The sequence below is a fragment of the Nesoenas mayeri genome (assembly GCF_963082525.1).
Source record: "Nesoenas mayeri genome assembly, chromosome: 13".
NCBI classification, from domain to species: Eukaryota; Metazoa; Chordata; class Aves; order Columbiformes; family Columbidae; genus Nesoenas; species Nesoenas mayeri.
In genome coordinates this window covers 5,056,719-5,082,297 of record NC_137550.1, presented here as the reverse complement: position 1 = coordinate 5,082,297, position 25,579 = coordinate 5,056,719, and the positions used below count along the sequence as shown (strand labels likewise).

The 25,579-nt window shown below is 37.4% G+C and overlaps 1 protein-coding gene across 1 annotated transcript in view; it reads right to left on the bottom strand.

The window, feature by feature from the left end:
- DACH2 (dachshund family transcription factor 2) overlaps window positions 1–25,579 on the bottom strand; it is a gene marked incomplete at both ends in the record, with an annotated part of 249,493 nt that overhangs the window by 84,324 nt on the left and 139,590 nt on the right. The gene's annotated exons all lie outside the window — the stretch shown is intronic.

The following is a 25,579-nucleotide window of genomic DNA, read 5'->3' as shown; positions in this document are numbered from 1 at the left end:
AAAATTTCCAAGTACACTAGTAAGATACATTCCTCAATTTCAACAGCTCAAAGCCAATTAACATGGAACAATCAATGCTCTACTAATTCATTACATATTTAAATATTATTTTGTCTTCTCGTGAGATGTGTTGGTTTGGATTAACATTATTGCTACTGGAAAATGACACTGGAAATGTTAAAAAAAGTACAATATGGGTAATTACAGACTCAAACCCACCTTTAACAGACCATCAAGATCAGAACAAGTTTACAGAATTATGGAGGGTTCGTGGTAGAAGATTTTCAAGTAACTGAAAATCAATTAATTTCCAATGGTAAAAGAGAAGTGTCAGGCTACAGGTTACCATCATTATCATAATTATTTTATTTTTATTTAGATTCCCAATATAATTTTTTGTAAGAGTAAACTTTTAAAGTTTTAGCATTTTAAATGGTTGGTAAGAGATCAGATTTTCTTCCAGACAGTATAAAATTACTTTTACTCTGGGCAAGATACGACTGAAAATATCTTATCTGAAGTTCATCTGTCTTGCAGGAAAATACAGGGGATAAGCCCACGTAACCAAAAGACCTCTTCTGGTGTAACTGTTCATTCATTCAGTTATGGATTAAATGGGTTTGTCTTCCTCCAAGTGTAGTATGACTTGCTTTTGTCATTTGCTCAAAAGCAAGCTAAATAGTTCGTACCAGCTATCTTGTCATCAACTGTGCAATAGTTCCACAGAATCACTGAACTGCAGTTACCAAAACCCATGAATTTTTGTTGGTGGTGCATGTTCTATCACTCCACAGTGATATCATGTATCATAACAGAATTAAGTAATCTGCAAAGTACTGCTTACTGAGAGATTAGATACTGATTAAAGTGAACTAATAATTTTCACATCCTATACTGCCACATATTCATAAATTAGAATACTTTCTTTCAAAAGCTGCTATGAATTGGACACTTAGATTAGTTCTGCTGCTCCCACAATAGGCTTCACAAAAGTCCTCATTATTTTAATACAACTTAAGTAAGCAAGCAAGCAAGCGAGCAACAGACTCCAACTGCATGGAGGAGGGACACATTATCACACATGGCTACAGCAATTTGGTCGACTTCAGCAAAAATACTCCCGATTGACATGAGGAGGTTGGAGATGACAGGTGACGAGAGGGGACTCACACAAACCTCTGTCCTCCTCCCATCCTGCCCAAGGGCCCTCAGCATTCACCAACCCAACCTGCAGCTGCACAGCCCGGGTTCCCAGAGCACTGCTGCAGACCAACAAATACCGTTCTACTGCTTTGGCATTGATACATGAAAGATTACAGCAACTTCATTCTTAAGGTACATTAAATACAAATATGTAAAAGTAAGTCCACAAACTAACATCAACAATCTTGTCTTTCAGGTCATTTAATGCAGTCCTCACTTCATACAGAAGATCACTATACAGTAACGGTACTTCACTTGTTATTTGTTGTTTTTTTTTTCTAATACCCTTTATAAAGTTCTTTTGCAAATGTTAAAGGTTTGTGTTTTTTTATTTTAATCAGGCAGATACAAAATCCTGATGTTTTAACTCCTGTTTTAACAACTTATCTGGCTGACATCACTCACACTTGATCCATCAAAGAATACATCTTCAAAGATAAAACTGTTCACACACTTTCTGGAGAAGATGAAATAATCTATAAATGTTTCCACTTTTTTTCTAGGGAAAGGAAGTGAGCTTGCTCTTTGATTGAATTTCACATTATTTTCAGGAAGTTCAAAAAAACAAGCACCAGCACAAGTCTTCTGAGGAATTTGCTGTTCTGAAGACTTCCAGGCACCTGTGTGATTTGCCTGCACACCTGCACAGTTCCTCCTTATCCCAACCATCACCAAAGCATTTTCAGAACCTGTTCCCGCTCCCAGCCTTCTCTCTTTTCACTTTATGCTTCTAATACACTTGCAAAGAATCCATATTTATGTAAAGGTTACAAAAAATACAGAGTCTGAACATGGACGGTTTTATCATAACTTTTTATCATTTATATGCACCCAAATACATACAGATGAACCAATATCCCAGCAAATATTTTCATCTGGCTCAATATTTATACAGGTTCTTGATACTGTGAGTCATAAAACTTGATTTAGTTTAAATAAACAAAGGAGTAAAGAAACTATTCATAAGGAGATAAACAGGGAATGGAAAGTGAATTCAGAGCTTTAGTTAAATGTTCAGTGAAAAGACAAGACAAAAAATTACCCAGGGCACTGTATAACAAAAACAAAACAAAATACACAAAACCACCAACAAACAAAAACAACAAAACAACAACAAAACCCAACACACCACACAAACAAAACCGAACCAAACAAACCACATAAACTTCTACTGAATAATTGTATCACGAGCATAAGGTAGAAAGGGTATCAAGGAACAAACAAAAAATAATATACACGGTCCCAAAATCACCACGATGCTGCCTGCAGAAATGAAAGGTAATTATTGTCAGGCATTTTTGAACTCCCTAGCCAGACACAGCTGCCATAAGGACAACAGTCAAAAAACAGTGATGTATCAGAAATCTATGCTGTGCCATCTGCCACACCAAAGTCACTCTGCTTCAGCATTAAAAGTTTAAAGAGTAAAGCACAGTCCTGATGCAGAAAGCCCGACAGTCTGAAGATCCTGGGCAGTCAGGCATAAGCTCAGTATCAGCAAAGTCTTTATACTCTCGTTCATTTATTCCCCAGTCTATACAATTTCTTACTCGAACTATAATAGCAGTAAAAGTCCCAGAATCTGACTGTATGAGGCAGTTTAGAAACAGTGTACTAATTTTTCAGCATTTCTGAAAGCTAATAAAATTGAGGTTAAAGCAAATGTTTTCAGCAGTAAGGGCGTGCTACTGATTGAAATGATGGAAGAAAACGTAGAGCAAATCACCCATTGGCATAATCTTCAATTAAGGTTACTGCCATGGCTAACATACTGAAGCTACTATTTAATTTAACTATTAATAAAACTCCTTTCTGTAATTGACTCAGCTCTGGCTAGCTGTGGCAAAGAAGGCTATTCTTCAACTGACTTATCTAAAGATCTACAAAGAACTGAAGAATCATTTCCATCCCCTCAGATGAATCATTATCAGCAGCAGAATCTCACTTAGAGTACCTCACTTTGAAAAATGTACTTGAAAACTGCTGTAATGTATACATCTCTTCCTCTCCTTTCACCTTAAAAAAAAAGGATCCCTAGGAAAAGCGACATGCTGGATTAGATACTTCAAAGCTTCCGTTTTTTTTCTCTCCATTAACACTTTAAATCTCCTTTTCTTCAGCTATCTTCTGCCAGCTGTGAATAATCACTACACACCCAGGAAATAAACTATATACCGCTCATTATCAAACACGTACGACCTTTACAACACTAACGACAACAAAGCACGACTCTCATCATGGTTGCAGTGATTTCTTTTCAAAACTGCTGTTATCCAATAGCAACCACGAGCTGGTCCTGCTCACAGCAGCCCATGAACCAGTTGCCTTGGCCAAAGACAGCGGCTAATGCAGAGCTGTGGGGAACTTTGAGAGAGACACATCAGCACTAACGCAGGAACCTCGGAGCCGTGTTCTGGGTCAGCTCTCTATAGATGCATCTTGATTACAAGTGCATAACAGATTGTGATGGTGTGCGCTCAGGTACATCTGCACCGTGCATATGGCAAAACAACCAACTGCCATTAGTAATCTTCATTCCGTAATTTCGGTTTTGTCAGTACACTGTCTACTCTCCCTTTGACAAGTCTGCATAACTCTGCTGTACAACACGGGAATTTAGCTCCGGAATAACCCTTCAAGGACACACGAAAGACCAGGCTTAATGCTCAGGTTGCACTGAAAAAAAATTCTGCAATTATATTCTGAGCTGCAGTTAAAATGTACCTAAGCACCAAACAGTTTTAAAATTAAGGTTTTTTGATCCATACTCGGCCTACTCAACACAGCACGCCACAGTGCTCTGGGGAAGAGCCGCTGCTGTCGAGTGTTGGAGATGGAATAGACCCGGACATGAGGAAGAAAATTTTTACACTGAGACACCGGTCCAGATTACCGAGAGAGGTGGTGGATGAACCATCCCTGGAGACATCCCAGGCCAGGCTGGACGGGGCTCTGAGCAACCTGAGCTGGTGAAGATGTCCCTGCTCATGGCAGGGGTGGCACTGGGGGAGCTGGGAAGGTCCCCTCAACCCAAACTATTCAGTGATTCTATGGATGTGCTGTGAGGCTTGGCTGCTTCTGTGAGGGCTGGGCCCACTGAACTCATCCTCTGGTCCCAAAACCAAGGTACTTGAGAGGGTGCGAAGGCCTGAGAGGCTCTTCCATCCCTTGTCTGCATCCTATTAAAGTTCATGGTTAATTGTTTACTCAAATGTCCCCTATGCCGATACAAAGACTGCTGAAAATTATTCCTCTTTGAAGTCTCAGGAATTATTTCAACAAAACCGGGCACTTTTAATGCATGGCCCAAAGATCACAACTCCAAGGTCATTTGTTGTGTATCCCCCCTCAGGGCCAGTCTCCCATTATACGGCAGTGCCAAACCCACCAGCTTCCAAGAGCACTAGGTGACAAGGGGACAGTGTCTCTCGCCTCAAGTAAACATCACTGATTAGCAAATACTTTCCTGGAGACATCAGAAACTAAAACTTAATTACATTCCCACCCAGAGGTACCCAGGATGTCTTGCATGCAAGTGAATCCTCCATGTTTAACTAATGTCCAGCCATTGAAAATCGAGTTTTCATGGTGAATACAAGGACTCGGAGCATTTTAAGGTGACCCTGAGTATCTGCTAATCTTGTACTCTAGCTACAGCTATTTTTTTCAGTTCCTTAATTAGTCAGACTGTGCCCCCCTTTCATATTAGTTTGAAAGCTTTTGTGTCAGAACTGTGAACAAGTAAATTAACTAAAGGAGAACTATAAGTAATCAAATCTCGAGGTTTTCAATTAATTAAATGAAACGGTGAGTCAGTGAGCTGAAGAATGGTCTTATAGTAAAACAAAACATTTAATTAAATTAACAGTCAACACATTGCAATTAATAATATTCAAAAGGAAAAATGAAAACCAGTTTAGCCTTGCCGTATTATTTCAGTCTAACAGTCAAGCATTGTGCATTGGCTTGTTTGTTATTTGCTTTCAAAGCGGCTATGGGTCAAGTATGATGTGCTAAAACAGGAATAATGAAACATCTGGTAGTATGAAATGTTAATATGAGATACCATATTGCAAACAGTGAAAACAATTCTGAAACATTCAATAAATTAGGCCTTGGAAGACTGAAAAGGATACACTTCCTTTCCCATTTTCTGCAACAGGGAAATGAATAAAAATAAATGCATATAATGGACTTTACATTTTCAGAATGCCTGCAAGGATGTACTAGTAAATTTAAACATTCACAACAGAAAGTGCAGGCTTCTCTGTAGCTGAACAGAATCATCCTTGTTTAGTGATAAACAGGTAAAATCCAACTACTAACATGATGGAGAGTGAAACCAAATTGTTGAATAAGAACATTGAAATGACCAAAGTGTTAAAGCAGTTTGGAGACAGGTCTAAACATGTAAGTCTTGTTACTGCAGACTTTTTCCATTTCGGTCAACTGACTCAACCAGAAACTGCAGGAAAGTTTTAGCTCTGGTGCATGTTCTGTTTTCAATGGTTGTTCAAAGATGCTCCAGCTACCATTTCAGATAGATCATAATAATCCAACAATATGAAACATTTGAGAGAGTGTAAGGAAAGAACTTAGTGAGTAATTGGCCGCTGTGGGCAGAGGATGGGATTTCAGAATAAGCACCATAGCATGAAGCTTTATCATGGGCTAAGTTGTGCAAGAATTCACCCCGGGTCTGGGCAGGACACACTTGGAGCCCAGACTGAAATCCATGCTCCATCCATTTGACATTGCCAAGCTGAAACGTAGTCAATAGCCAAGAAATGGATTACAGCAGCTGAGTTTCTTTCATCTGTTCTGATACCTACAGTCAGCCATTCTGATAATACAACCATATTTTAAAATTATATTCTCTCCCATTTTGCAACAAGAAAAAATATTTTTACAGTAGAAAATTTGCAAGCATTTATACAGTATTTATTCTGTTCCATGTTCAGAGTGAAAGAGAAAATAAAGACTAATTCTCTAACCACATGCAGTTAATGAAACTTCAGAGACTACGGACGATCATCCGTAGCAAAACATCTCAGACAACGGTTAAAATTTTTGAGTGGCCTAATTTTTAAACATCACCACTTTAAAATGTGAAGAAACTATACTATGGAAAAATAATCTTATTGAGGAAGTAAAAAACCCAAACAAATATTATGCGTATTTGTCAGCAATTGTGGGAAATTAATCTTCCACAGAGAAGCTCCAGTCAGTTCAATTCACACTGAATTGTCACACAGCCTTTACTTGAGAGACTTTATTCTTTGCCCTTGTGCAGCCCCTTATTCCCTACACAGCCTCCACCTCTGCAGCAGACAGAGAGGGACAGACCTACAGACAGGTCTCTTCATCACACAACCTTGCTTCCCCCACAGGTCAATCGATTCTCTATCATCAACTAGGCAGTTATGCTGGGGAAAAAAACCAGTATGTGATAATGCAATTTGAAGACTTTGCCAAATGCTCAAGGGATCTGAATTAGGGTTGCACGAACGTTTCTGAAATTTTGACAGCTTGGTGTTGCAATCCTACTAATTTCTGTTTAACACTGTGTGCTTGCTCACCTTATTTTAATTCTAAAATATAATTTCATGCAAAAGTTCACATGAGCATAAACAAGATTAGAACCAAACATCCCTGCCACTCCTCGGAATAATTCACAGTAGTAAGAGGTTGTCATTCTCTGATTTCACACATATTTAGGCAGTAGCAAAAGTCCTGATACTTAAAAATCTGGATGTTCACTTTAAAAGAAAAGGTAGAATTTGCTTTTCGGATGCTCTCATCCCATGTCTGCCTCTAGTCTTCAGGATTCTCACCCCAGTTATAAACTCTGTGTTTTGTACAGCCTGATCTTACCCTCCCTGATACCCACCTCAAGGACTGGATATGTTTCTAACATGAACATCTTCCACCAAGTCCCTGCACCTCAGCTATTTCCTGTCCTTGATCCACATGAAGACACAATGACCGAAGACCTGTCAGATTTCTTGTCTAAACCCAAGAGGCTTAATTTGAAGTGTACTGAATTCTAACCCCAAATTCATGCGTAAACCTATGTTAACATGAACGCTCCTGTTCAAACTGATACACAGTAATACCCATCTATGTATTTTACAGATTGCTTACATCCAAAAAGGTAGCTGGTATCTTACGTCAAACAAAACGGCAGCTTACCTTATTGGAGGGAAACAGAAAAATCAAAACTACAAAGAGGATTGAGAGGGTTACACTGTTTTTTTTTCTTTCATTCTTACAGTATGTCTCATGAGAATTGATTAATTTTGTGACATTTCCTGCTCTTTTTTACAATCTATGCCATGAGAATGATTTGTCAAGACCATAATGCGTAATACTTTTAGTATGCTGCACTACTGTGACCTTTATCTTCCTCTGTATATTTGATTGACTGACCACCCCACTTTTGATCTACAGGTTTCAGAAGATGGATGCATACACAAGACAGATAACATCAGCCATTGAATTATTGTTGAAAAGATCACAATCACTCTGTACAGATAATATGCATGTTCTTCTGTGCATATCTGATGCAATTTTAGTCATGTCAATGAAAATTTTCAACATAAAATGAAAACTCTTACACCATGGGATATACTTTAGAAGTGTTTTCATACATCATAAGAGTGACAAGTTCATGCATTAGATTTCAGTAAGGATAAGACGGGTTAAACTAATGCTCATAATAATCCAAATTCTCAAACTATCCACTTATGCTTTCATAATGCTGTCATGGAATAAAGATTACAAATCTTTGAGATAAGGACTTGAAAAATTAAAAACTAAATCAGAAACATGTTAAATCACCTCCCCGAGAACAACATAGAAAATAATTCCATTTACAGGAAAAAAAAAAAAGTTAGCTCCAAAGAGCTAAATATTCAGAGGCCACAAGAAAGAATCCAAAGGTGGTTATCATCAGCCCCAAAAGGAAAATAGACCTTTGACACAGACCTCAGAGCCTGCAGAGCAGGAATGCTTCGGTAACTTCAATAATTCTTTAATTATGAGGACAAGCGTGGATATTGGCACACACTGTCACCCGGCCAGCACCGGGCACTGTCATCTAGTAACATCCCCCAGGCGGACAGTCTCAGATTTATTTGAGTCTGACTCAAAAGAAGCTGGACTGTCCAACGGCCTGCAAAGCTCACACACAGCCAAGGCCCCGCGTGCACACAGGGCTTAATGGCCACCTTCTCTGGGGCTTCAGAGCTTCTGATGGCAGGACTTCGTTATCCACCTTAGAGCACACTTTGGGCTCATGGGAACCTGAAATTGTGTTATAAATACATTTAAACCTAATAGCCCTCATAATCACCATGGACATCCTGTAACTTCTCGGTCATCACAGAAGTCTGTCACGGTGCAAGTGCCACCATCTGAAATTAGAATTATCGGTTGTTTTTCTTTTTGTCCACATGTATTCCTTTCCTGTTAAATCAGTTTCTGTGGCTATAAAGCACTTGTCCGTACGCGGTAATGGTGGGGAAATTGCTGAAGTTTTTGGTGGTCCCTTCAGTTAAGAACCAAAAAGTCTGAAAGCCTATCTGGACTTGGCACAAATCTCTTGAGTTTGTAAAATTAATTGGGCTGGAAAGTCTTCTGAGAATACGGATATCTTTAGGAGTGATTTCAAGCTACTTCCTACTTGTGATTGGAACATACCATATTTGTATCAGATGCCACAGCTCAGCGACGCCCCAGCTGCCTCAAATCACAATTCAAAAAGTGGTTATTTTAAGTGAATACTGAGTTCCATGAATTCATCGTACTACAGTTTTTCAGATGAAACCTCAAAATACTGTCAAGATCAGGGCTGCAGTTAGAGACTGGATTGCTAAAATATTACCCCTGTGGGCCGCTCTTCACTTCAGCTGGGCCAGCCTGACCAACACTATGGGCTCCTGAGGATCATACTGCGCAGGTCCCTTCCCCAACCCGTCCCAGGAACTGAAGGGTTGGAGGGGAGAAATGTTACTCCACACTTTCCCCAGATGTTTCCAGTGAACTGAAACCAAGGAAATACTAATTTCACATTATTACTAACCCAACTACAAACAGCAGCAGTGAGCTCCCTCTTTACTCAAGATGGCAGTCACACCATAGAAACTTTGCTTGCAAAAAATATTCTGTGAATGAGGTTCCTCCACTTACACAACTTCGTAGAATCATCCCGTACACGGTTTTTCTTCCGCATAAGCAATTTTTCAAGACCTCTGCCAGAACAGAAACTGAATGCTATGATAACACTGCTCTTAGTTACTTAAAGCTGAGAAATTTGTGGCCAATTCATAAAAACTACAAAAACATTATGCTTATTTGAAGCACAATATCCTAAGCAAAGAAAAAGAGGGAGCCCGCACACTCCTTTCCAAATGTCATTTAATTAGCACAACCTCAGTTTAAAAGCAGCATCACTTAAGAGCATAAATTAATGGAATATTCTTCCAAGACCTATAATCACTTTCCAATTCTGGCTGTTGAATGAAAGTGAGATGCTTTAGATTAGTTTATTTTTATTTCAGCAGGGTTTGGACAGCAATCCAATTTGCCCTACCTGGGAAGGAAAAGCTTTCATGCAATTTCTGTGAGGCAAGAACCCCACGTCGGGCAGCAAACGCTGCCCAAACACTTCCTCGCGTCTAAACTCGGTTGCTGCTTTGGGCACCTTCTGCAAGTACGCGACAGATACATGAATTTCTGATACTGCAAAGGAAAAAAGACGAGGGACCCACAGGCTGGAGAAACCAGATTTAACTTCCAGCTACATTTAGACTGCAGGTAAAGAACCACAAAGGAGCTGTATTTTCCTCTGGGGCATAAATTAATGAGTATTGATTACACAGTAGAGATTGTGCAGAACATTATTACAGAGGAGTGTGTACCTTTGTCTTCTTTTAAGCATTTTTTCCTCTGATTGTTCTGATCTCCCCTTTTTTACCCTACTTTCATATAGTTTTTTCTTGAAGCTTATTCATGCACATTTGCTTATACAAATAACACAGGAGACAAATAAATGAGTCCCAATAGGTTTAGTATATCCCTTGATTATGAAATCATAGCAGAATAGCTATTTCTATTTTATGCTGTGAAAGGTAAAGAAAATTTTTCAAAGCTGAGAAACTGACTGGAAGCTTATTTTCTTGTTCCAGGTGGTGAATAAAAATAACACACAGAAGATGAACTACACCACTTTTAAAATCTTAAAGGATGTGTCTACTCATTGGTGAAGCCGAATTAACTTGCCCAATGCAGGCTAAAGGAGGGGAATAATTTAGTCACTGAACTGAAACACTAAGTAATCTAAAATGATGCAAATATTCTCTTTGCCCTTGCAAATCTTTACAGATAAACTCTAGTGGTCTTTACTCCCCAGCTTGCATCAGTATAGCAGTTTCTTTTCTTCTAAAACTATGGCAACAAACATTTTTAGCTTAGGTTTTGTGCAACTATTTCAGTAGTCAAAGTACATTCAGATCTTAAAATACCTTCTCAGATTTTTTAATTCAAACTAATTAAATTTAATTTAAAAATAAAAATATATTCAATGTAAATTATGTCCAAGATGTATTTAATTTTTTTTAGTCAATTCAGAAAAAATATTGCATGTATCTATTCATCTTTTTTTTCCAGAAATCTACATTATATAAATATCCCCTTGCAAGCAGTCCCTTTAAAATTATTATACTGTGCAGTCATCAGCCTTTTCTCAATATTAATATTGTACTTTTTGCAGCTATCTTTTTACAGCTGAGAGGTTGAAGTCTACTTTAAGGCTTTTTCCCACATTGATAAGTTGAGTATTATATATTATTACAAACTTATCTAGGTAATATTCAGATGTGTTTCCAGCCAACATTTAATTCTTGGCTTTAGATGTTTAATATGCAATACATCTGTCAATTTAATAGTTTATTAGATAGATACATTCTGTTTATTCCACAGATACTGCTTTTAAATAAATCTTTTCAGTAGTTATCTACTATATACTTTGAGTTTTCTCTAAGAGTTGCACTACATTGCTAAGAGTAGGTTTAATAGGATAGTTAATGTGGATTAATTAATAATTGACCAGTTCACTACGTTAAATATAAATCTTAACTGCAATTTTACTCCTCTGTGTAGTTTTAGGAGCTAATATGTAGTTATGAAAGAGCTACTCACTTGACTTAAGCTGAGAAGTGAATGCGAGACAGTGAAGCTGCCCTAATGTGCAGGAACTTACAGAAACACCTTCCTAATTCTATCCAGGAAAGAAAGGATGTAATATCCACAATCTCATCTGTCCTTATTTCTTGCAAAAAGCCACTAAACTGCTCATACTTGAGAGGAAAATTAACCTTTTTACTGATTAATCACTAGGCAGCTTTGACTGGTGAAGAGAAAATTGTATTACAAATGAACAGCTACCTGTTATCAAATTACAAGGCATTTTCATCAAAGGACCAAAAAATGCAGCGCATTGACCAGTTAACGTGTTTCCACTGACCTGGGGGGGATTTTTCCAGTTAACAGCTTCTGAAGAATGCTTCCTTTTGATTCTTGTCTCTGACACAAAAATGATTGTCCCATTTAACCACTATTCTATCACATACATCAGAGAATCCTATTTACTCACACACTGCTGGAGCATTAAAACACAATAGTGTGATTGTCTCTGGAAGAAAATTTTAAAGATTGACTTTTTTCTTTTTTGTAAAAAAGGGAGTAAGATCAAAAGCAAACTTTAATAGATGTTTGACTAAGGTCATACTCCTAGGAAATGGAACACTGAAGATGAAAGAGAACAAATAGATTTGGCTTTTGATCTCAGCCAAATGCATTTGGCATTGTTTAGCTTTTATAAAAATACTTCAACTTTAGGCCATATCAAGACTAAAATAAATTGAACATGTATCAACATTCGGAAAAACTTCTTAAGTATTTGGTTAGATTTTTTTCTCACTGGAATGAAGTCAGGTTAAACCTGGCTACTGTTGCTAATGCAACATATGTATAAACAATTTTAAGAATATATTTTCCCAATCACAGGCAAATGTAAGAGTTGTTATCCACTAGCGCTGTTAAATGAAGGGCAATGGAATTTCTAGCATGAAATGTAAAGAGCTGAAAAAATCCAAAGATATAAGGTCAGGTATTTATCATCATTAAAGGAGACATATCTGACCACAAACCCTACAAGTAACTTAGGGAAGGAAGAGCTGATTTCCCATATGCTTCTCCACTCATCACAATACCTTTCTCAAGGGCCACTTAAAGCAAAACAAAAAGGCACGAGAAGCCTCAGCCATTTGCTCTCAAACATCTAGCCACGAATTTAACCACACAAAGCAATAATTCATTCATTCCTTCTTTATACCATTTATCTCTTAAAAAGGAAAAATATCACAACCTTTCTCCTTCCTTTTTTTCTTTTTTTTAAAGGACATGGTTTACTACTCCTTTTTATATTACTTATTAGTGTATGTACCATATTTCTGCTGCTGAGGCAATATGTATGATTTGCTGAACCCACCTGCACACTGAAGATCTCTGCAGACTAGAAAACCCAATAACCTTAGATCTGACTCTCCCAGGTACAGAACACCTGCACCCAGCAATATTTTAGCTTTGTCATTCTCAAATATTACAAATATGCACCTCCTTTTTTGTACTCAACCAACGAAAAAGACCCTGCCAGCCATCACAAATAAACCTTTTTGTTTGTTTTTCAGCACCTCAGTTATTTCTGTTAACTGTCATGCAAAGACTTACACCTTCAGCCAAACTGGAACCTCATCATTCATGTTCCACCCAACTTCCAATGCAAGCCAGTATTGATCTACAGTACAGCTAACTTGATGCTTAAGAACCCTTGACTTAAAACAGGATTAGAAATTTAAAGGAAAAAAAAAATCTAAATAGACAGCTAATTTTTAAACCAACATAGAAAAGCTATTCAGAAGAGTATTAAAACATCTTGTTTCGAGGACAGAAAACATTGACAATAAATTAAGGATGGAAGCCATCAAGGCAAACTGGATATCAGCTTATGTGCAAACATCTGCGTTTTACCCACCCCTCGCCTCTCTCTCTGGGCAACAGAGAAGTGTGAATAGGATGCGAAAGAACCAGATGATGAGAAAGGAAAAACATGGGGCAGTGACGGCTGGAGCACAAGGGCATCTCCTGAACCCCCACATCCCACACAAACACGGGAATGGGAGAAAGGCAGAGATTTACTGGACCTACTGCCAGCTGATGTCAGTTTGAAGATAATCTCAAACTTGACAGTAATTACACATGCACTATATTTATATACACACACTTGTGTATAGAGGGTTTTTTTTACATATATATATGCATTATATATATATATCATATTTTTATATATATATGCATATATATATATATGAAAAGCAAATATACTTTCACTCTCAAAAGCTTCCATTGATCAGAAAACAGCACCCAACATGGAATCCATTCCCTGTTTTCTCTTAGTTCTATTTCCTCAGGCATTGAAAACTTTCTATTCTTCTTCAGTCTAGGATTATTTTTACTTCTCTACCCTTAGGACATTAAGCCTACAGAACTTCAATAGGTGATTTCCTTTGTTTCAAGAGCTGGACATTTGCTATTCTGTAGCCCTGTGTTTCTTGAAGGATACAAAACTTACAGCATTAATTATACACAGATTTACTCATCACCGCAACATGTCTTGGTCTCATCCTTCTCACTGTCTAGCAGCACAGATCTACATCTTCTGCTTTATACATTTCCCAGAGAAGGTGTAAGTTTATCTGCACATTAAACTATGGAATTTGTTGCTACTAGAATTTCTGAAGAAAGAAGCTCAAAATCAGAAAGAACGTCTTTACATGGAATATATAGAAATTTGCTGAATGACAGAAAAAAACCTAGAATTAAACCAACTAGTAGAATACTATACAAATATTTCAGATGTATGGTAAACAATGTTATCTCCTGAGTCTTCCAATTGCTCAACTGCTGGGTTCCAGTTTCAAAATACCCTGCTTCTTTAATAATACAATAAATTAACTCTGCATATCTTCTGTGTCTGGTTCTGAAAAGGAATTTATTAAAAAATTAGTGTATTCATGGACAGAAATAAACTTCTACCAAATAAAATACACAAGAATATAAAGCAAAGATTAAGCAAAATAGTGCTTAAATTCATTCTTAGTAGGAATATAAAAGGACCAGTCTTCTCTGTTGGAACGTATCATAAGACTGATTTATATTATGAACACCGAACTATGGAGATATATGCTTATATATCACGTTTTATAAGAGGCAGCATGGGATCACACCATCTGGTATGAAGACATCAATAACTACGCTTTTAAAAAAATAACAGCCAGAAACCAAAAAGTATCACTATGAGGTTTTCTTTTGTTTTCTCTTTAACCGCGGCCATTTCCGCAGCGGAGCAGCCGCGCAGACCCTGCGGCTGCAGCCCCGGCACACAGAGACGGGCTCTGCTGAGGGGTCATTCACGCTTGAGATACAATCCTGGACTTCTGGAAAGAATGATTTGCATTAGCTAACATCACAGACAAAAATACTTAATTGAAATAAAACATTAACTAGCTCCATGATTAAAATATCCCATAGAACTGTTTTCTCCTAAATAATGTAAAGCCCAGTAGAACATATGCTGCTGTATTTTGCTTATTTATTGCTGGAAGAAATCCACAACACTGGAAAGATACACTTTCACATTACATGCATGTCTAGACATAGATTGGATTTGATTTTCAGGATATTTCCAGACTCAGCAGCACTCAGAACTACGGTGAAGAAATACAACTGCGTCCAATGTATTTCCCTGCCGTCCTCAGGTGCTAAGCAGTTACACCTCTATAAACTACACTCTTAATATCTGTGTTATGATGATGTACGTGTGACAAAAGCACGCACAGACTTCTGGCCAATTCTTCAGACAGTGAATTTCACTGGAAGCCTTCGAGCTCCCAAACCTCTGGAATTCGGACGGAATCCTCCAACGGGCAGTGAGGAAGGGCACGTTTTTGTCTAACGCTAGGAAGCCCTTTAGGCCAAGCAGGGAGAACAGGGTAGCACACACACCAAGCTCATATGTAACCTTTGTTGCCACAAACAAAAAAAATAAGACTATAAAATATGATCTGCGACCACATTAACATATGTCCCTGTTGTTATTCACTACAAACTATATTTAAGGTACTCCACCACGGATTCGAAGAGTGAACAAGTTCCAATAACTAATGCAGGCTCCTAACTTGGAAAAAAATCACCCTGAATAATTTTAACCATGTTTAAAGAGACATATTCCCAATTACATATGAATAAAACTAGATTTTTTTTGACCTGTTACACCTGTGATAGGCACCCAGATTTACTGAAGATACCATTACTTCATTTTGTCCAGAAGACCAAATATTTTTGTTCTTGAGCAAAAATATTGAGTCTCTAGTTGTAAGCACAGAAAACAAACTCTCTGCAGGAAATGAGTTATTTTTCCCTTCCTGAAAGAGCTCATAGTATGATGAGCATAACATCACCAGTAATGAGGCGAAATGGTATTGTAAACCACTGTAGAAATAACAAATCTATTATGAATAATTCCCACAAGAAATCTTGGAAACTGGACAACCTACTGTCTGTTCTTATTTTATTTAGTCAAAACAGAAAAATGAGAGGAATATCTAGACAACTGGATTTCAATTGGCTTTACTCACAACTTCCAGTTGCATTCACCCACAGATGACTAATTGTCGTCTTCCGTTCTTGTCTTTCCTATTTGGCCAAATGAACAGAAGGCAAAGATGTCTATTGTCCCCTGACACATTAGTAGTCATTATGGTGAAAAGTAAATGAGAACTATTTCATCTTCAGAGCGATATCCTAAGACATTAACATCTAATAACAATATTAAAGTCACATTACAGGTCTTTAATCTGTGGCAGTAATAATGCTGACTAGTTTAATAAAAATACACATTAAAATAAATATTTCGGCTATCGACATTTAGGAGTTTGCAAACAATATTATTACCAAGTTGAAGTGACTTCAAGATAGTTAGAACTGAATTTTGAGAAAGAAGCACTGGTGCACTTCCAGCAACTTGCTTCCTTTTCCTTGCTTACCCATAGTTTCCCAGAGAGAAATGAAAGCTATTTTATCAGGATTTCTCATGTTAATACTCTTTAAAAGAATGAAACAAACACACAAAAAATCAGTGATGTATCTTGAAACCGGCAATCAAGTACAGAATCAAAATGAACCAGAGCTCAGGAATTCTGCACATCTCCCTGCAAACGTAATCCGCAGCACAGCCTGGACATTGCTCGCTCCTAAAATATTCCTCACCAAATTTTTATTGGAATTCTATAAAATGGACCAACTCTAAGAGGCAGCTTCTCATGCAGTTCAGCAAATTGTAACATGATAATTGTTGTTTAACCGGGAAAGTAATCTCTGAAGCAGCAGTCTTCCGTGTCAAAGTTTTCTGGCCAACACAGACTGGCACTGATTGTTACAAAATCATCTGGCACCATTAGAGGTGCTCTGGACGCACTGACATGTTTCATGATACAATTTACTGGTGAGTATATTGAAAAGTTAGTAAATAATCTTTATGGCTGCAAGAGCTGCCCTTTTAATTTGCTAAGGAGTTTGAAAATGTATCATGCTAAGTTCTTGCCCGTTTACATTTACAAAATTGAGTGTCAGCTTCAAAGTTTTGGGACATCAATCAGTCAAACATGAACACATTCATTTGTAATGCTGCAGACATAGCATTGGCCAATGAGATATTAATTCATTAAGCTGTTTACCAAAAGAAAGAAATAAAATAAGCACATTTTTGCTGTTGGCTTCAGAGAAGGTGCAAACAGCATTTTCAGACTGCAAGGTAGTCTCTCTTTGGTTTTGGCTGACTGACGACATGTCCTCGCCAATAAAGTGTTACTGCTTGCCCTTTTTTTTTTCAGAAATTGCTAGACTGTAATGATCGAAAAGTGTCTAAATAATATTCCAGTGCTCCCTTAACAGCACATGAAACACTTGGGAATTGGAACCCCTCTAGTTTTATTTTATAAACCCTATGGCTCCTATTTCCCCCTTTCCCCCAGCTGCTCTCACAGCGTGCACTGCTTAGTTACAGTGGCAGATGACAAGCCAGATAATATCAATTACAAGTGACGGCAGATGAGGTGAGCTGGTACAAAAACCAACGTCTTCCATGTGAAATTTCTGCTCTTTATCTTTCTTGGAGAGATCATTTGTGTTGGCTCGGACTTGTGCATTTGATGAATGGGTCAGCAGCTAGAATCTGTACAAGCAAATGAATAAGATGCACATCTCATCCCTCATACCATAATGAAAATCTTTACGAGATTGGATTCATGCATTAAGATGACCTAAGAATATGTTCCTGGTTTTTTACATATTACAATTTAGTTATCAAGTGACAGCATGAAGACAAACCAGCACCAACCCTTCCTGAAAGCTGAGAAGGTAACTCATAGGCAGGTGGTGCTACTACGAGTAGATATTTAATATTAAATGCATTAAAGAAATACATAAAGCAGCAGTAAGAGAAACTTTTCTCATCATATATGTTCCAGTCATCTTTTTGAGGAAACACAATTGCTGACAAAAACACTGCAAAATGAAGTTTCATTGGCAGTAAAGCTTTCTTAATAGCCAAAAGTTGCTCAGTTCTATTGTTTTATTTTCTTTCTTAATTAGCATGTAATGAGACCACAGAACTAACCTACGAGAAATATCTGTATACATCTGAGAGTAAAGAATGATATCATTTATGCTTATGTACCTACACACACATCAGACCTGTGTTGTCAGAATGAGCATATTTCTCACAGGTAGGATATTATTTCTCTAAACTTCACTCCTGCAAACTTTCTATTAATTATACATTTTATAGTCACTTGGACACTCTTTACATTGAAAAACAAACAAACAAACAAAACCAACCATGAAGCCACACAAAATTATAGCAAAGCCTGTTTAAAGTGCTTTGGATGAAGCACTGTCCCACTGAAACATCCCCTTCACACCTTGGGAAAAGGACCAAGGCCACTCTTAACTTCTCTTGTTAAAGCTGTCATATAATTTCCCCCCCAAAAAAGTTCCTGTTTTCACAAAAATAAGTATTTCAGAAATTCTTGGTCAGGTTTTCATAGAAGTTTCCTATCTCTAGAAAGCTGCTAGCTGATGATTTAGTGACATGAACTAAAAACTGTTCAGGAAAACCATTCACTTTCGTCACTCAACATACGTAGAGTTTGCTCAAGTTCATGTTTTTCCAGCCAGGCCACCAACTGATATAAACGATATTTAGTAGGTAGAGATCCATTCCTTCATTCTCACTCTTCCATGATGGAAAAAGATTGAATTTTCTTTCAATTATTAAAAGCCAAGAATAGTGAGACCCTAAAGAAGGTGAAAAAGTACAACAAAAATATATATTTATCAGCTGTTACAGTCTGGACAATGAAACAGAAAAATATGATGAAGAATATTCACAATCAGCACATAATTTATTGATTGCCCTTTCTCAAATGAAGGGCCATCAGCTAGTTTAAAAGTAAAATTACTTACTAAAATAACAGCAGAGAGAGATCAAAATTATGAGGGTCATGGAAGGGGAAAAAAGATGTATTTTCAGCAAAGATTTTTAAATGAGATGGAGAGTCAATGAGGCAGAGAAACACAGGAAAGCCCTTCCATGCCAGAAAGATTTGCAGAAAACCAGGTTGTTTTAGCATTAGTTGCGAAATGTTGAATGGCAGCATGGGAGAGAAAACTAAAAAAGCAAAGCAGATACTCTTGAAATAAACTGATGTAATCCTGCTTTTTAGAATGTATATTAATTACATTAGCATAATGGAAGTTGTCTGAAAGGCCAGACAAACTGGGCAGAAGAAAATAAATGACTTGCTAAAAATGTGCTAACAAGTTATACGACTGCAAACATGAGTTCAAATTGTACAGAAATCATGAATTGCATCCCCCAGCTCTCTCCTGAACATACAGCTTTGAAATCCTCCTTCTCATGGCCAGTCCCAATCCATGCCCCAATGAATTTGCATGAAAAAGAAGAAAGTTTAACATAAACTGGAAAAAAAGGTCAACTTTTAACAGCACAAATAAATAAACACTGGGCCAGTTTAGCAGGCCATGGGATGAATTCTCCATCACTTGAATCTTTGAGTGGGACTGGGTGTGCTGCTCATATACTGCTGGAGTTCCATCAGAAATTGAAGACTTAACACAGGAACAGCTTAAAGAAATTTCACAGCCCGGATCACACCAGAGGTCTATACAGATCATCAGCACGGACCCCCAACACATTTCTATTTACTCATGCATGCAATCCAAGAGCAACCCAGGTCCACAGGCTTTCACTACAAACTTCACTTATTCACTCCTTCCACTCTCCATTGTACAACACACAAGGCAACACCCGGAATCTCTCCCATGAGTCTCGGCCCTGCAGAATTGTACCTACACAGTCCAGCTGAAGTGCTCAATACTAAATAGCTATTAAATCTGTCAGGGTACCATACGCTTGCAGAATACTGTATTAATTAATATATAGCCTTTCATAGTGTAAACTTGCAGATATGTTTGAGGAACAGGCAATGAGGATACCAGACTGCTTATTTTTTTTCCAAATATTTCTTGAACGTTCTTCCCCTGAATTGTCAAATGCAATTACACAAATAACACAAGCTACTCAATTGTGAAATCATATTTAACTCTAAGACTTTAGCTGGCTATTAGAACACCTCAGCACAAGCTGCACTGCAGAGCAGCTCCCCAGCCTGTGTAATTCAGGGCTGATTTTAGTTCAGGCCGAGCTGCTGTGCTAGAACTGCTCTAAGTCTGCCCTGGCTCTGCCAGCGTGGCCACGGTGATTGCCGTGGAGCACAGAGCCTGCCTTTGCAAGGATGAGCAGCTGATGAGCTGTGCTAATTCATTTCTGGGTCTATCTAGTTTGAGCATCCACAATGACTGGGCTTCAATCCTTGACCTACAGAATTTCAAGCATCACTTCACTCATCCTAGAGATTTTGTATATAGACAAAATACAGACTACGGATGATTTCTAGGCCAGCAGGAAAGAAAATCCTTTGCAGTCAAGACTATTTTACTGAAGATCTGTTTGAAAACAAAAAGTAAAGAAATCCTTTCAACTTCAGAACTGTAAATTAATTTTAAACTTGCTAGACATGATTGTTGCTAAGTACATAAATATACGATGTGGGAGTAGGTAAGATAAGTTTCAAATTTCTTGAAGGGAAAGAATCTGTAACTGAATTAGCCCTGTGGTCATTGTCTTCATTTTGGTCACCTGCTCTGACACCCTTACGATGACATGAGCACACAATCCTAGAAACTTTGCTCTGTTATTTTCAAAGGTAGCCTTTAAAATTAACTTTTTCTCTGCTTAGAATAATTTAAAACCACCACAATTATAACATTGGATATATTAATTAGCAATTGCTATCTAATGGAGCATGTCCCAGCAGGTATTTTATTTCTGAGAAATCCCTCAAAGCCCCAGAAGGGAGGTACTGAAGTACATCAATATTGTAAACAAATGGTTTAGGTGACAGCAGAAAATCAAAACCACTCACCCCTTGTTAACAACCAACGCGCTAAAATAATGTCATACATTTCTTATTTCAGGCATCAGTATTTATATGATTAAACAGGTCATTTAATTGTGCGCACTTAAGTTAAACTGGGATTACCGTGTACTAACTTATCCTTATCCTTACTGTGATATCCTTAAATCAGTGAGAATGGAAGAGTGCTTAGAACACATCATGCAAGCCAAGCAGGGAGTCCACCTGATATTCAGAAACCAAACCAAAAAACTTGGCAATACTTAACTAAAGCTCAAGTTCCCTGGTGATCGGCTGTCATGATTGCTCAAGAGCAAACCAAAATAATTAGCAGAAAATTCATAATAAAACGTGCAAAATGTATTTCATATATATTTGTATAGGTGGGTGTTTGTATACACATTTGTGTATCTGCATGTGTACCTGCATACATATATATATATATATATATATGAATGTACAAAATCTGATCCTTGTTTTTAACCCCACGGACAGAGAAAAGGAAGGAAAATAGACTTTAATATAGCTGAGGTCAAAAGAGCCACAATGAATTTATGATTCTAGTATGATACTTCCAGTCAAGGATTCCAAATTTGTATTTCACTTGCATAACAGAGACAATAATAAAACTGCACCCACCCTGGCTTGCTCAGAAGTTGGAACAACACGCAGACCTGTTTGTGACCTGCATCCTACAGACTCCCCAGTGCACTTATCAGACAGAAATTACTGCAAGAGGATCACCTGATCTCAGGAGAGGCACACCTGGTTACTAGGACTGGGGAGGGCAATTAGACATGCTTCTTCCTGCAGAAATTGTGCTTCCAATCTGTTTAGCGATACACAGGATTGTTGCAGTTTCAAGATTTCATGTTACATCTTTAATTGTGGGCATTTAGCAGACTGCCTCTTATTATTAAGATACTGCTGACTTTTATTGTCAGTGTGGCCACAGGACAAGGCTAATAATTACTATCACCAGAAGCAGCTTGTGGTTTTATATTACATTGAGGTAAATTACACTGGAATTAGAGTGGATTACTTTTATCAAATGGGGAATAAGCTGTTAATTAACTCCCTGCTGTAGCAATCTTTTTCTGAGCTTGCAACTGTTATTAGCTCTAGATTAAACTGTTGAATTAATTTCCCACTTACTTACTATTTCAAGAGTTTTTAATTTACCTGGCAGCAGTTTTAATGGGAAATTGTATTAGTGAGCATAAATTGTTTTTGGGAAGAGTAAACAGTTTGTGATAATGTTTATTAAGTCGTTTTGTTTGAGCAAAAATATAATTGCAGTTTTAATTAGTGCATGCTTGTTGGAGTATTAGGTTTGAGATTACATTATGGCATTCTGAGAAAACAATCGCCCAGGTAATCCCGGCATTTATAACTGATAGCAGGCAGAAAAGCTACGTCAGCACGGCTCTGACTCGCCTGTGTGCACATCTGTGCACACCCAAGAAAAAGGCGTCAATAAAGTAGCAGAATTTCACGTACACTACACGTACACGTCTCTGATTCTTAAAAAAAAAATAATAGATATTTTCTTATAAAATTTAGAAAATACATTAAAGTAATAGCGGAACCTCCCAGTTTTAGGCAATGTAGATTCAGATATTTAAATTCAGAAGCACATACTTCAAACTTGGCTTTACGACCGGGTCAGCAAGACATGAGCCCATGAGGTTCTTACACACCTTTGAAGTGGCCCAAAGTCAGATGGGGTGGAAATGTGGTAATAAGTAATAGGAACCGATGTCAAGTTTCATCACTTTTCATAAACACAGGCCACTGTAGCTAAAACTACTTTGTGCCGTGATCTCATTTGTAACTGATTTTTAGGAGCCTAACAGAGGTGAATTAAAATGCCAAGACGACAACCGCAAAAAAGTTCCTTGTCCTCACAAGGACGGCAAACTCCATGTTACAGGGTTGGGATCTTTTTACCTTGAGAGCTGCCACGGGCAGCATTCAGAGACGTAAACATGCAAGAAACTACTCAAACTGTTTCAAAAGACATCATTTCAAATCTATCTGCATGCAAAAGTTGTTTAAAGCATCTCATGGTGATGCAAAAGAAGTTCATAAGCATCAATTATTTAGCAGCTTTAAATATATATGTGTATTGACTTACAGAATGCAATAAACATCAATAGGAAATAAAAGGTTTACACCATTCTAATTGCCACATGATGTCCCACTTTGTATCCTGTAATTTGGTTTAATATAAAATTGGCTAATGGAAACCTGTTACATATGGATTCAGAAATCTTTTTAATTTAAAATGTAATGTAATTTAATCTTTGGCAAATTGGCACTAATCCATTTAATGCCTTCCTGAGACCCAGTCTTCAGGTCAGGAATATCAAGAAAAAGTTTTAATGATTTTTAATATTTTTTCATTCACTGTCATTAATAACCACAATTTTTTTTATAAACAGTTGTTCTATTTATATTAATATACTAATATGAAAACACATTGTTTATACACTAGTATCATGGATTTTCTAAATGCTATTATGCATTTGTTGCTACAGTCATTTATACTTTTAAGTTGATGTTAGATTCCCTGAAAATCATAAAACTTTTGGAAAATTTAGGGTAACAGAACATGATTAATACTGTACCACAACCTTTTTTAACCATTAGAAACAACAACTGAAAGGTAACACCTTCGGTTTGCATGTCTGCTAATTAATATATTAGGCTTGTTTTGTGACTTCTATTATACTGAGTAGATTGCAGCTGTTTTCAACTTCAGAAAAGCAGAGGCACTTTCAGAGTTTGCCAACCATTAATGATTAAGATAGACCAGGAGAAGTCAATGATATTTAAGCCACGGCACTGGCTCAGAAATTGCAGGAAACATCACTTCCAGCTCAGGGACTGAGGGGAAAAGTAAATAAACAGCCCTCTTGTTGTTACAAGAAGCATTTGGTACCTTTCTGAGATGCAGAAAAGTTGCTCATATTCTGCCTTCTTCTGTGCTTTCCAGTGACTTTGTCACAGCCCAGTTCCTCCTCATCCTGTGCTCTAAAGCCCACTACGTATAACAACAGGCATTTGGTTTTGCACCATAAGAGACATCACAAAACTCTCCCAAGCGAGGAGGATCAAGCTCTCTGCAAGTGGGGTGCTACAGCACAGGCTCCTCTGCAATGTGCACAGCTGCACATATACTGAATACACTGTAAAGTAAGAACTAGCTTTGTTCTTTAAAAAACAAAACAAAAAAACCACAAGCAACTGATTCCATTTGTGATCCCCTTTAACCTATAGTTTCTTTTTTTCTCATTCAGCTTCTTGGCCAGATAGATCACAGTCTATATTTACGCTTATTTCTCCTTCCCAGCTGTCACCTACTGTAGGTACCTTTACCAAATTTCATTTTACCCGTCTCAAATCACCTGTTCAATTTTTAAAGATCATTTTTAATTCTGAGCCTCCTTTCCCAAGTTCTCCATTGGTGTAAGCTGTAAACATATGCCAGACTACCATTCAAGCTATTAAGGAAGATATCAAACAGAAGCGAACCTGTGGGATGGCTGAGGGAGACAAATCCTGTTGAGCACCCATGTCCAGTTCAGCAACACAATGAAGTAAAACATTTACTGGTGCAGCTCGCCGGCTGCAAGGCTGAAAAAGCAGTTGCCGATAATGGTGTTTTACTGGATGGAGAACTATGTTTTAGCCACAGACACAAGTGTTAGCAATTCCAGCGCAGCAATTAACACAGCTGTAAATCATATAACACTAATTAACACTTGTTCTTGGTTTTTGTTTCCCTCCATCAGCACTTTTTTCCTGTACTGTGTTCAAGGTGTGGTCAATGTTAGAAACCATTAAATGTTCTTGAAAACGTCTACAATCTGCTTTTTTAAATTCAAGCAGAAACATAAAAATGTTCAACTGAAGTTTATCCAATTAATTTTAGTTTTCCATTTATAAAGACTTTACTATTCATGCAAAGGAAAATGAGAATTAAGATGCAATGTGCTGACATTCAGTGTAGTTTTACAGCCTTTTTAATACAGAAGTAATTTTAAAAATAATAGGCTTAAAATAGTAAAAAACCCCAAAACTAATAGTTTTGCTAAATTACCTTTTTACGACATTGTTTCAATTAGCATTCCCTCATCCTCCCACCCAACACGCAGATTGTTCTCTCTTTTCTCTGAAGGAAATTATGGGACGATAGAAGTTACAGAAGATACTTCAACCAAATGTTGGCGCCTCAATTGAAAACACAAGTATACAGCATTCCCAGAATGATTTGCTGCAGCAAATTCCATAAAAGTTAACAGATCCTAGAGATGTATATAACTTATGAAGCATGTTTCTTGCATATGGTAATAGAGATTATTCTACTAAACTCATCAGTTATTACATTTATTATGCACTATGCTAAAAATTACAAACAATAAAATGCTTTAAACTTGAATGTGATTTTTCATTTCTTTGAAGTCATTAGAAAGCTGCTGTGGTTTTAGTTAAAGTACTATTCTGCAGCATGAGGAAAATATTATACTACAGGTGCAGAGAAGATTTAATCCACATGTTGCAAGGTTACATATGGATATAAACAATGGATTAATCCTGAGTTCCCTTCAGTTTTGACTCACACAGGTCAGAAGAAAAATGGCCTAATTCCAACATTGTATGGTCCTCTGTAATGTCAACACCTTTTATTTCATCTG